This window comes from Taudactylus pleione, unplaced genomic scaffold, assembly GCF_031769625.1.
Source record: "Taudactylus pleione unplaced genomic scaffold, aTauple2 ptg000135l, whole genome shotgun sequence".
Lineage (NCBI taxonomy): Eukaryota > Metazoa > Chordata > Amphibia > Anura > Myobatrachidae > Taudactylus > Taudactylus pleione.
Genome location: NW_028284537.1, coordinates 10,890,898 through 10,903,428, shown reverse-complemented (window position 1 = coordinate 10,903,428; position 12,531 = coordinate 10,890,898). Strand labels below are relative to the sequence as shown.

General features: G+C 42.7%; 1 pseudogene; it reads right to left on the bottom strand.

Moving 5' to 3' along the window:
• The window catches only part of LOC148523008 (uncharacterized), a 153,061-nt pseudogene extending 141,589 nt beyond the window's left edge, over nt 1–11,472 (bottom strand).
• Nucleotides 11,473–12,531: the final 1,059 nt, after the last annotated feature.

Here is a 12,531-nt window from a genome sequence, read left to right as displayed (position 1 = left end):
TCTCTGCTATTTATTAGATTAATCGAGTACATCGAAAGGCGTCTGAACTGCTCGCTATTCTTGTGGTTGGATTTTCCTACCGCAATCATGCGAACAGTTCAGGCTAAGAGACAACCAAGTGACGTGGTCGATGACGCTGCTTTGTTAATTATGCACACCCTTAAAACACCCGTTTTGACCGTTTGGCACACCTGCGTTCTGATCTCCACTCCCCGTTTTCAAGCACCTTCCCCTGTTACCACCCACAAACGCCTCATCCTGTCACTCAAATTAGCAGGCACTCACTATTTTGCGAGCGCACAATTTCCGACCGCAATGACTGGTTGGCGCATGCGCATTACGACCCATACGCATGCGCAGATCTGCGAACATTGCTCGGAGCGAACAAGCGGCCGCTTACGAGCGGCTCTGAATCAGGCCCACTGTTTTCTGTGTGTGCATAAATTAGCCACTGCGTCCGTGCTCACAGCAGGAGAGTTTGTGACAGCTTAGGCTTACTCAGAAGGCTGATGGCCACCTGATCCATGATCGATGTTTCTAGTTTTGTGCGTGAATGGCGCATGTGAGATGCTTTCAGTGGGCATCTTTTTGCACTGGATGGCAAGTGAGTCATTAGCATATTTGCGCAATTGCGATCCGTGAGAGATCACAGCTGCGATGGCATTTGCAGGTGGTTCTGTATCAGGGCCTTTGTAATAGCCATCTGTTTCTTTTTCAATGGGTATTAACACTGCACCAGTGTCTCACTCTCTCCATAGAGGGGAAGCAGTCGGGAAACCGACGGACGTAATCCCGACCGTCGGCTTCCCTACTGTCTAATCCCGGCAAGGCACTAATGACAGGCGTCGATATCCCGACGCCTGTCATTAGACCTACGCTGGGAGCCCGACACCCGGCTTACCGATCAAAGGTAAGCCAGGCACCAGGCGCGGACAGCCGCGCGCGGGGGGGGGGAGGGTTAGGATAGGGTTTCCCGGGGGGACTTAGGGTTAGCCACCCCCCCTCGAAGTTTAGGCACTTAGGGGGGGATTAGGGTTAGGCACTTGGGGGGAGGTTAGTGTTAGGCACCCCTAAGGGAGGGTTAGGTGGGGAATTAGGGCCCTCATTCAGAGCCGTACGCTCTGAGCAGAGCGCACGCTCTGCATGAGGGCCGGGCTCCTTTTTCATGGAGCGTCCTCCTGGACGCTCGTATAGCTGTGGGTCACCACCCACAGGCTATACGAGCGTGCATTTTGATGGCCGCGATGGTCATGACCATCGCGACCATCGAAATTGCGAGCCGGAGCCTGCGGTTGAGGTTTTCAACCGCAAGCTCCGGAGTGATTTTGGCTCTATCAGAGCCAAAATCACTCCCACTGACATCACTAGTGATGTCAGTGGGCCGGCTTCTGACGGGAGGCGTTCCCGTGGGAACGCCCCCGTCAGGGAGGCACGCCCCCAGCACGCCCACCAAAGGGGGCGTGCTGTCAATCAACATTGACAGCACGCCCCCTTTGATCGGACACAACGAGCGAAGGAAAGTCCTTCGCTCGTCGTGTCTGGCGCATGCGCACGACGGAGCTCCCTCCGTCGTGCGCATGCTCAGTGCAGACCATCGACCCACTTGCGAGCGTACAGCCGCTCACGAGTGGGTCTGAATCAGGCCCTAGGTTAGTTATACTTACCCTAAGGACGATCGGGATTAACTCCTCTGTAGGGCTGCCGCTGTCAGGATTAGAACCGCCGGCCATGCCCATAGAGTTACTGTAAATTAATTAATTCTGTTTTATTCTATTTTTGTCAAGTTGATGAAAAAGAAATAAAAGCTGAGGACTGACAGTTATAAACCCTTATTTATAGTAGAAATGAGCGCCAACCCTCGTGCTTTGGTTTTGTATCTGCATCGCCTTTGTGATTTGGATCTGGATTTGGTGTTGTCAAAACCGCCCTTGTGTGTTTTGGTTTTGGATCTGTATTTCATTCTAAGAAATCGTAAAAATAGCTGACATCACATAATTTGGGCCTGTTTTTGTTCCTACTGTATTATTAACCTAAAAAAACATTTATTTCCAGTCAGTTTTGACCACCTAACAGCTCACAATATTGATTTAATCCAGTTTAGGCCAAAAGGTTGCATCGAGCAGGCTGGCTGACTAAGCTAAGCGACAGCAGTGGGCGTCGCAAACGTGCCAGTTCAGCTTCCAACATGGCACATCTAGGAAACAAAGTTGCACTGCAGTAGCAGACAGTATGGCAGTTTAATAAACTATGCAACCCCATAGAGAAACCAAGAATGTTTTTATTAATCAAGAACTAGATCAGAGGCCCAAGGGAGATGGAGTATTGAATGTTTATGTTATAGTTAAAGGCAGGGAAAGGAAGGATTGATTAGTTTGTACATTTATTTTAATTTTTTTATTTTGAGGGAGGATCAATGTAGGATCAAGTTCTTCAGGTCCTGAAGAAGGTTCTCTATTCAAGCGTGGAGAGTTTGACAGAAGGTATTATTCAGTGTCTGCACCATCCCACAGAGATGCTTTGGGGCATATATGGGAGCAGTTTCACTGAAGTCCACTTGTGTCCAATCCTGTGTGAACCAACCACCTAAAATCTGATCACCTAAGTGACATCTGCAGAGCACCTGTTGCTATCACACAGTGAGGACAACCAATTTGTGCCACATCCTGATTGAATATTAATTCAGCCCATATACGCTGTATATTTTGTTTTTATACATCTAATATAAATGTGGTGGCCTTGCTTGTGGAGGTGGTAAATAGCACACACTGTAAACAGATGTTTACTTTGTGTTTAGGGAGGTTGTTGAGGATAATGGAACCAAGACTTGCTGTTTACATCAGAGGAAATCAGCCTGTAGCTTTGCAGCTAAACTACAACTACCAGCATCTGTGCTGTTTGTTGGGCCTGCTGGAAGTTGTATGTCAACAACAGGTGGAGTGCCTCAGGCTACCTCAGCCTGCTTTACGCATTGTATGTACCATGTAAATATGTATGTATGTGAACAATATACACAACTAATTTTGTATTAAATGTATTTGCACTTTATTGCACACATCTTGGAAGGAAGATGCTCTGTGGTGCTGCTCATATTTCTGGTCTTTCGCTTGACACCCACCATCTACATTATCCAGTTACTCCACTTAAAGTAACCTATCTACAAAGGAGGCAGGTGTTTATTGAGCTGAACCATTATTTATAACAGCCTATCAATTCAACAGGGTCCTGTGGCAACTGGTTAGCATTGGAGGGGAGGCAATTAAAAAAACTGGGTAAATTTGAAAATTTACCACGTTTTGCCCAAACAACTTGGTAGTTCAGAATTTTTTTTTTAATTAAAGGGGAATGCAGGAGATGCTGTCTGTGGCTATAACAATTTCTGGACATTTTTGGGATTCACCAATTGCATGTAGAAGATTTCAGCTGCGGTGGCAGTGCAACTTCCAACATGGCACATATAGGAACTGCAGTGGTAGACAGGATGGCAGTATAATAAACTTTAAAAATGTTTGTCATCTACAAAAAAAGACAGTCAGCAATGCTCCAAACAGTGCATATTGCAAAGAAAAGAGGTGCAATATGGAATTGTCCTTGGGCCCTCCCACCCACCTTTATGTTGTATACATTAAACAGGACATGCACAGTTTAACAAACCAATCACTTCAGCGACAGGGACTGCCATTTGTGGCTGAAGTGATTCATTTGTTTGGTCCCCCACAAAACAAGCTACCAATGGGCAGCTGACATTGCTGCCAATGATCTGTACATACACAAACTGGCTCTACAGAGGCAAGATGTTGTCGCCATCATCATCCAATTCCTCACCCTCATCATTGTGTACATCACTGTGATAAAAGGATAGAAGGCATAATAATCATATGAACATAAATAAATAAAAACATCAATAGTTGGATTAATGTTTATAATATTTTTAGACTGATATGGGAGTTGGTGGTTAAAGCAGCAAAAAAAGTCCCGATGGTTACCCGCACGAGTAATAGTCCATAGTGCCAGTGCCTCTAACTTTCCCTATCTTCCTACCGGTGGTGTGTTTTTCCTCTCCTGGTGATCGCTTCTTTCCCGGCAGCGTGTGGATGATGACATCAGATGCCGGGCGGCTTCTCCGGACTTGGCAGTGGATTTGCCGCTCATTCTTACTCCACTATCCTTCGCTCTGCAACGCGTTTCGGGCCTATTTGGTCCTTTTTCAAGGATGGGGAGTGGTCTATTTTTGGTCTAATTTATAGTAAAACTTTATTAAGAAATTGATTAAAAACCAGATATTCTGTAACGTAAGCAGATGGGGATTTGGCGTGTAGCACATGTTCCCCAAAGTTTAAATTTTTCACAATTGATCCTTCGTTTATAAATAATTTCTTTTTTACAAACATCACATATTTTAATACATATTTATTAGGCATAATAATCAATTGAGAAAAATGGAGACCAAAAATAGACCACCCCCGAAGCTAGTTTGTGCAAGGGCCTCCAAATTGCCTTTTTTTCCTGCCAATAGTCAAACGGACTGTCTGACATGCCTATTTGGATGCTATCATTAAAATAATCCTCAACCATTCTTTGAATGGTAACTGTATCAGATGGAGTCAAGGTAGAGGTGTCATTAAATGTAGGTAATTCTATTAGACCCAACTTGGTGTAAAAAGGTTGTGTTGATCTGCTTGAGCAGTGGGTCTCCTAGGAAAGCTGAGTTTTTTCCTGGCAGCCGCACTTGCCAGAGAAACTGAAGGAGGAGCCATCGCTGCGTGATGTGCCACTTGAGCTGATAATTTGCTCGTCAATAACTCTTTGCATCTCTTCAGATCGGTGTCCATTGGGGAGAAAGACACGATGAATGACTTAAAACTAGGACCGAGCACGGTCGCCAAATTGCATTGATCCAATTTGAAGATCCTGATAACCCTTGGCAGGGTCGGATTATAGGTGAGGCGGATGGTGCAGTCATCCAGGGGCCCCCACACATTGGCGGCCGCCACACTGCTGCAAACATTCAGGACCACTCTGGACCCTAAATATCATTAGAGAGCAGGGAAGGGAAAGATGTGGGATATCCCAACACAGGTATATAATCAGCAATTATATAAATAAATAAAGCTGCTGCTGTTGGTGCTGCTGAAGGCAATACACCCACCCAGTGGGCTGTCACAGTCATGTAATCTCTAGTTTGCCCTGTTCCACTTGTCCAGATATCTGTGGTTAAGTAGACAGTGGGTACAATGGCATTTTAGAAGATATTAATTAAGTTTCTTGTAATGTCCCTGTACAGGCTGGGAATTACTATTCTAGTGAAGTGGAATCTAGATGGGTTTTGGTAGCGGGGACACAGGACCTCAATTAACTGTCTAAACCCACTGCATTAATGGCTGATATTGGACGCTCATCTAATACCAGCATAGACGTTAAGGCATTAGTGATCTGCTGTGCAACTGGGTGACTGCTGTTATACTTGCTCCCCCTTGCAAGGGATTGTTTAATGGTCAATTTTTTTTTTAAAACTTATACTAGTAGTCTTCTTGATCCCCTTCTGGGATGAAGATCCACTCCCAGCAGCAGCAGGCATAGCGCTCAAGGATTCTACTAAGGAATACTGGATAGGGGAGGACTCATTTAGCCTTATCAAATTGGATGCAGGACTACTTATGGTCAAGATTGAGGATATTGTTGATGAAGGTGTTGGTGGTGGAGATGGCAGGTGCTTGGATCTGGTAGAAAGAAGGGAGCCAGCTGACGATGAACTGCTTGTTGTTACTTTTTTAGCCAAAGTTTCTAATTTTCACAAAAACTTTTCATGCATGTGCTGCAAATGATGCAACAGGGAGGAGATTCCTAGATGGTTAAGGTCCCTACCTCTCCTTATTGTGGCTCTGCAAATGCTATAGATGGCTTGACAATTGTTGTCCGGATTTGGGTAGAAATAATTCCACACATAAGAGGTGGATTTTATTGTCTTCTTTCCAGGCATGACAATGGCATTCTTCTTATCACGAGCAAGAACTGCTTTCACTGGTGCCTCATCTACGCAATGAACATCCTCATCATCAACAATCTCATCATCAATATCCTCACTAGCACCTGCATCATAGTTATACAAATATCCCCTCATTCTGTTGCACTTCTACCATAGCATCCTCAATGCCTAAGTCAGCAATTTCTTGACTTGTGCTGCTCATCCCCACATTGGCAGAGGGTGCAAAAATTGAGGAAGGAGGCTTCTCTACGAGATCGGAAAGGTCAGGCTTGCACATAGCGCTTGTGGACACACTTACGCTATCCTCAGTGACTTGTGACATTTCTGTTTCTGAACACACAGTTTGTTCTACTGCCTTACAGGTTTTAATTTTTTTTACATCTCTATTAGACTCTGAATTAAAAGGTCTTGCATCCTCATAAGAGGCAGAAGAAGATGCCTCACTGACAGTTGCAGAACCACCAATCATAAATCAAGGCCAAGACCTTTGCTTTTCCTTGTCACTGCTAGTGGTAAATGGCATGTTGGCAATTTTATGTTTCTCTGCACTAAACTTTCCCTTTGTAAAAGGTGTTTATTTTCTTTACCACTGCAAAATATTTTTTTTCTATTTTAGATGTCCTGACTGTAAGCCTCTATACCCTTGAGCATTGGCTTTAGTAGATGACGTTGAAGCAGTAGCATCATGAAGCCTAGTGGTGGGAGCAGCTGCAGTGCTAGTGCTTGGTTGCTGTGCCTGCTGTTCTGTTGATTGATTGTCATGTTCTATGTTGACTGTTCACAAAAAAAAAACCTGCCCATCGACTGACTGTCTGCTGACCGTTACTGACTGTTATATCTCACAGGGACAGTATCACAGCCTAAATTTTATTTTTATCACAAACAAAATGTTTAAAAAATTTCACAAAAAAACATACCCACCGACTGCAACAAACTGTATGGTGGCCCTTGACTGATATATGGTATTACGGCCTGACGTTACAGCACCAACTAAAATTTTTTTTTTTTAAGCCACACATACAACAATATTAATTATTAATTATATTAAATATTCCTGCACTATAAAGAAAAAAAAATATTTGCTAACCTATCCACAAAACTTGCCAGTATTACCTTGGGGACTGTCCTTGATATTGTAGGTGGCACTGCCCATCAAGGACAGTGCCACTAAACCTGACTGTCACTATCACTGTCACTATTAGACTGTCACTAGACTAGCTTAGCTAACTAACTTAGCCTACCCTACCCTCCTTCCCCGCGGTCCTGTGACAACGGATGTTGAATCACCGCGTGAGGTACTGATATCTAATCCAAAACTTGCGAGATCCAATTCCAGGAAGCTTACTTCGTGCTTCATTTTTGGATCCGAAAATGGCAAGGAGATACGAGCAGTGGCTCGGATCTCCTCGGATTAGGTATGTTCGATTTCCAGGAAACCAAACCCGATCATCTCTAATTTGTTGTTTCTATTGAATTAGAAATGGACATGACCAAGACAAATATTAATTTCCAAGTAGAAATGTGGGATTAAGTAAAAACAAAAACCACTAGCTCTCACTAGAGTTACTGTAAGAAGCAGTGCTACTCTGAGCAGTGAAATACAATTGGCACTGAACCAGGTAACCACTGTCATATTGCTGTGCCATTACAGAAATAATGAGCCAAAATGACGATCACATTAGTCATTTAGGAAGCTGCCTGTGTGAGGACTGTATTTTGTATAATGTCAATCCCTTTATGACTCTCTGCACTGAGATAAATGAGATAGTATAGTGTGTCGGGAGATCTTAATACAAGCGAAAAAGTACAGTTTTAGATAGAAAGTACATCGCTATTGAACTTGGTAATAATTTTCTTTTAACTTTAGCAGAGAAACTTACTTTACAATTTATACAAGATTAGAACATTACAAGTCTAGCACGTGCCACAGTATTTGCGCCCTGTTCAGCTTTATTTGACTGTAGATCTCTTTAGTTAAGAATATGGCTTTTATCTTATAGTGAATAAGAGGTCTATTTACTAAACCTTGGATGGAGATAAAGTGAACAGAGATAAAGTACCAGCCAACCAGCTCCTAGCTGTCATTTTTAAACAGCCTGTGACATGACAGTTAGGAGCTGATTGCCTGGTACTTTATCTCCATCCAAGGCTTAGTAAATAGACCCCTAAATGAGTTTGGCTTAAATTGATTATAAGGGGCATATTTACTAAAGTGCGGGTTTACAGAAGTAGAGGTGTTGTCCATAGCAACCAATCAAATTCTAGCTATGATCTTCTAGAAGGTGCTAGATAAATGATAAGTAGAATCTCATTGGTAGCTATGGGCAACACCTCCACTTCTATAAACCCGCTCTTTAGTAAATATACCCCTAAGCAGATATGGTGTACTTGTCCTGACTGAGGACAGGTATTATGCTGTGTATACACTTGGCAATATATCGCTTGTTCTATAGACGAGCAATATACCACGAGTGCATGGCGAGTGTGTACATCCAATATGTCTGCAAATGATGGTGTTCACAGATTATCAGGTTAGACCTGCAGCACTGTTGATGCCTAAATATTTATTTATTTATTACCAGTTGTTTATATAGTGCACATATATTCCGCAGCGCTTTACAGAGCATATTTGGCCATTCACATCAGTCCCTACCCCACCAGAGCTTACAGTCTATGGGCCTGATTCAGAGTTGGGAATAGAGTGAGATATCTCTCTCAACTGTGAACCTGAACAAACCATATTGCAATGCAAGGGGTGTAAATAATACATAAATTGTTTTACTGGTGGGGTAAATACTGGCTGCTTTTGCATGTAGCCCACAAATACTGCACAGCTTTATTATTACTGTACAATTTAGATGTCAGTTTGAAAACACTCCTCCCAAATCTAAATCTCTCAGCACATTTTAAATCTGCCCCACCTGCAGTGCAGCATGGTTTCACCAAGATGATCAGTTGAGAGAGATATCTCACTCTATTCCCAAGTCTGAATCAGGCCCTGTGTTCCCTACCACATGCTCACACTCATACACACTAGAGTAATTTTTGTTGGGTGCAAATCAACCTACCATTATATTTTGTATTGCGGGAGGAAACCAGAGCACCGGGAGGAAACCCATGCAAGCACAGGGAGCAGGGGCAAATGCAGGATTTTTAGGGGGTTCCATATATATATATATATATATATATATACGCAGATCGGATGTCCATACCAATGGACCAGACGGCACTCCAAGGGACTTGGTGAAGAATAAAATTAGGTTATTACCAACGTTTCAAGGCCTTTTCATCAGGGGGAAGCAGTACAAAGCAAAAAGTGCTTACCTTAAATAAGGGGATAGCTCCCGTCCAGTGAACGTCCATCTCCGAACAGGTGTTGTGCAGTGCATGACGTCATCAGGAAACGCTGGATTCCAAAAGGAGTGCGGGGGGGTAAGTTACCATAGTAACTTAAGAAAGACGTATGAAGCAGAGTCAGCGGTTAAACATGTACACACACCCGGCACCCTGGGAGGGCAGTGAGGGAAGTATAATAGCCTGCTAAAAAACAGATTTAATAATGACATAAATGGTGCACAATAAATAAGAAAAAAGTGAATAAAATACAGAGAGCAGCACTATCAAATAGTATTTATAGAGATCATAATATACAATAAAACTGGACCACTCACTGCTAATATCATACAAAGAAAACAATCTAAATAAGATATTGATACTGGATACCAAGATCCGAAATATAATATGATGGATATAAAGTACAAAACTAGGTAATTATTCCTACACCAGGGGTCTTCAACCTTTTACACACCTCCTCTACTGAGAGGTGGAACACGATCGATGATCTTGTAGCACAGACTAGCAAGAGAATGTCTGGCTTTTTTAAAGTGACGGTCTATTGGTTGAACTGACTATTTTCCCTTTATGGCTTCTCTGATGGAAGAGCAGTGCATGGCCATACGTTCTTTAAACATATGTGTGGTCTGGCCAACATAGCTCAGATCACACGGACATGTAATTAAATAAACCACATATTTAGATGAACATGAGAGGACATGGTTCATTTTGTATTTTTTGCCTGAGTGGGGATGGTTAAAATTGGCTCCTGTCACTAGATAGCTACATGTGACACAAGAGATACATTTGTAACAACCTGTTTTTTTTATAGGATGTGTTACTGTTCATTTGTAAGAGCAGGGTAATGTCTGTCTTAACGAGCATATCCCTAAGGTTGCGTCCTCTTTTGTAGCTAATCAAAGGTTTGCTACTACGAAAAATAAGGAGCTCTTTATCTGATGTTATAATAGGCCAAAGGGATCTAGCAGCTTTTGAGACAACCGGACTGGCTAAGGAAAATTCAGTAACAAAAGGAACCTCTGCATTTGAAAATTGTTTCCTTTTAGATCCCAATAAGCGACAACCCCATAACTTCAGCTTTTTAATTTTAACAGGAGTTGGAAGTCATATACTCATTGTGCAAATTTGCGAACAATATTGTCTATTTGTAACTCCACTTCATTGGGCAGCCCAGACTGTGTAATGGTTAGCATTACTGCCTCACAGCACTGAGGACGTGGGTTCGATTCCCACTGCAGTCCTAACTGTGTGGAGTTTGCATATTCTCCCCATTGCGTGGGTTTCCTCCGGGTACTCCGGTTTCCTCCCACTCTCCAAAAATATACTGGTAGGTTAATTGGATCCCAACAAAATTAACCATAGTGTGTCTGCGTGTGTACATGTGGTAGGGAATATAGATTGTAAGCTCCGCTGGGGCAGGGACTGATGTAAATGGGCAAATATTCTCTGTAAAGTGCTGCGGAATATGTGCGCGCTATATAAATAACTGGTAATAAATAAATTGGTCTCACTAGTGATGCGTGTTACTGTCATCATTTATGATATGGCCAGATCTCTCTTTAAGGCTGGAGGATGAAAGCTGCTGGCTACTAATAGTGTGTTTCTATCTGTTTCCTTAGTATATACAGAAGTAGCTATTTTATTATTTCTAATGGTGAGGTTAATTAATATCTAAGAAAATTATCCTTTGAGCACTACTTTGAGAAGTAAATTTAATAGTAGAACTTTGTGCATTTATGTCATTAATGATGGTTCTAAGCTTCTCCTCTCCGCCTCTCCAAATCAACAGCAGGTCATCTATATATCTAACATATAGGGGCATATTCAATTGGGTGCGAGAATAGCAAAAAAAAACCATGCCTGCTAGGTTATTCCTGCAGGTGTGGGTTTTTTGCTATTAAATAGTTGCAGATTTATTTATTTTTTTCGCGCTGGGAGGTTTTAATTCTCACACCTCCCGAGCAAGTGTGGTTTTTCCTAAAATCTATAATTTAAGGAAAAATCATCGGGACTTTCTCTGGCACCCCGGCGGAACCCCCCCTGTGGACTAATTATTAAGCAATTGGAAGTTTCCAATTAGCTTAATTAGTCAGTAAGTACTCACCTTCTGAAGTGCTGTCTTCTTCATTCAGCATCGGTTCCGGACTACTGCAGCAGCGGTGACTATGTCAGTGTGTTTGAGTGTGTATGAGTGAGTATGAGTGAGTGTGTGTGTGTGACCCCCGGTGTATGTGTGTGTCCCCCAGTGTCAGTGTGGCCCCCCAGAATGGGCGCTGGAAGAACTACATCTCCCAACAGCTCTTGCCCCTCCCACCAGCCCCTGGAGCCTTCCAGCAGCCCCCGGGACTCCCAGCAGTCCCCTCTCCAGTGATAGAGGGGAGGCCACCGGGAGCCACGGAGACCACCGGAGACTCCAGGGCAGGTATGTGAAGATCACTTTTTTTAATTGCATACCCGCGGTAATCCAAAATTGGGCACGAGAGGGCACGGTTTTTTACCTTGCTAAACCTCGCACCCAATTGAATATGCCCCATAGTAAGATGTCCTGCTGGATCTTGGGATTAGTGAAAAATAATTTATGCTCTTGGGCAAACATAATGTTAACGTCGGCAAACATTAGAGCCCATGGCACAACCCCTTTTTTGCAAATAGTATGTAACATTATATAAAAAATAATTTATCTTTAGTGTTAACTCCAGAAGTTTGACAAATAATTGAATGTCCAGTTTATCAAATGCATTATCATGTACAAATAACTCTACAGTCTGGATGCCCTCCCGGTGTGGTATGAATGTATGAGGCTCTGTACATCTAAAGTGCATAGTATGGTATTATCCGGTATTGCCACAAGGTTGAATATAGATGACTGGCAATTTAGGAAAAGGTTGTTTCAATTTTTTTACGATATTCGGGTCCAACAGTCTATTCAGCACAGAATCTTGTAGTCCAATGCTTTTTTATAAAGTTCCATAGGGTCCTGTGGTAACTTTTCGTATGTATGTTGATCCAAAAGCCTGGTATCCAATTCGCGATTGTAATCTCCAATATTTTGTATGACAATCGCCTCGTCCTTGTCAGCGGGGCGAATAATGATATCAGTATACTGGGAAAGATTTTTCAAGACTTTTTGTTCACCGGTAGATAAATTGTGGTATATTTTAGGTTGCGCCAGGCTGTACTTTTGTACCAAATCA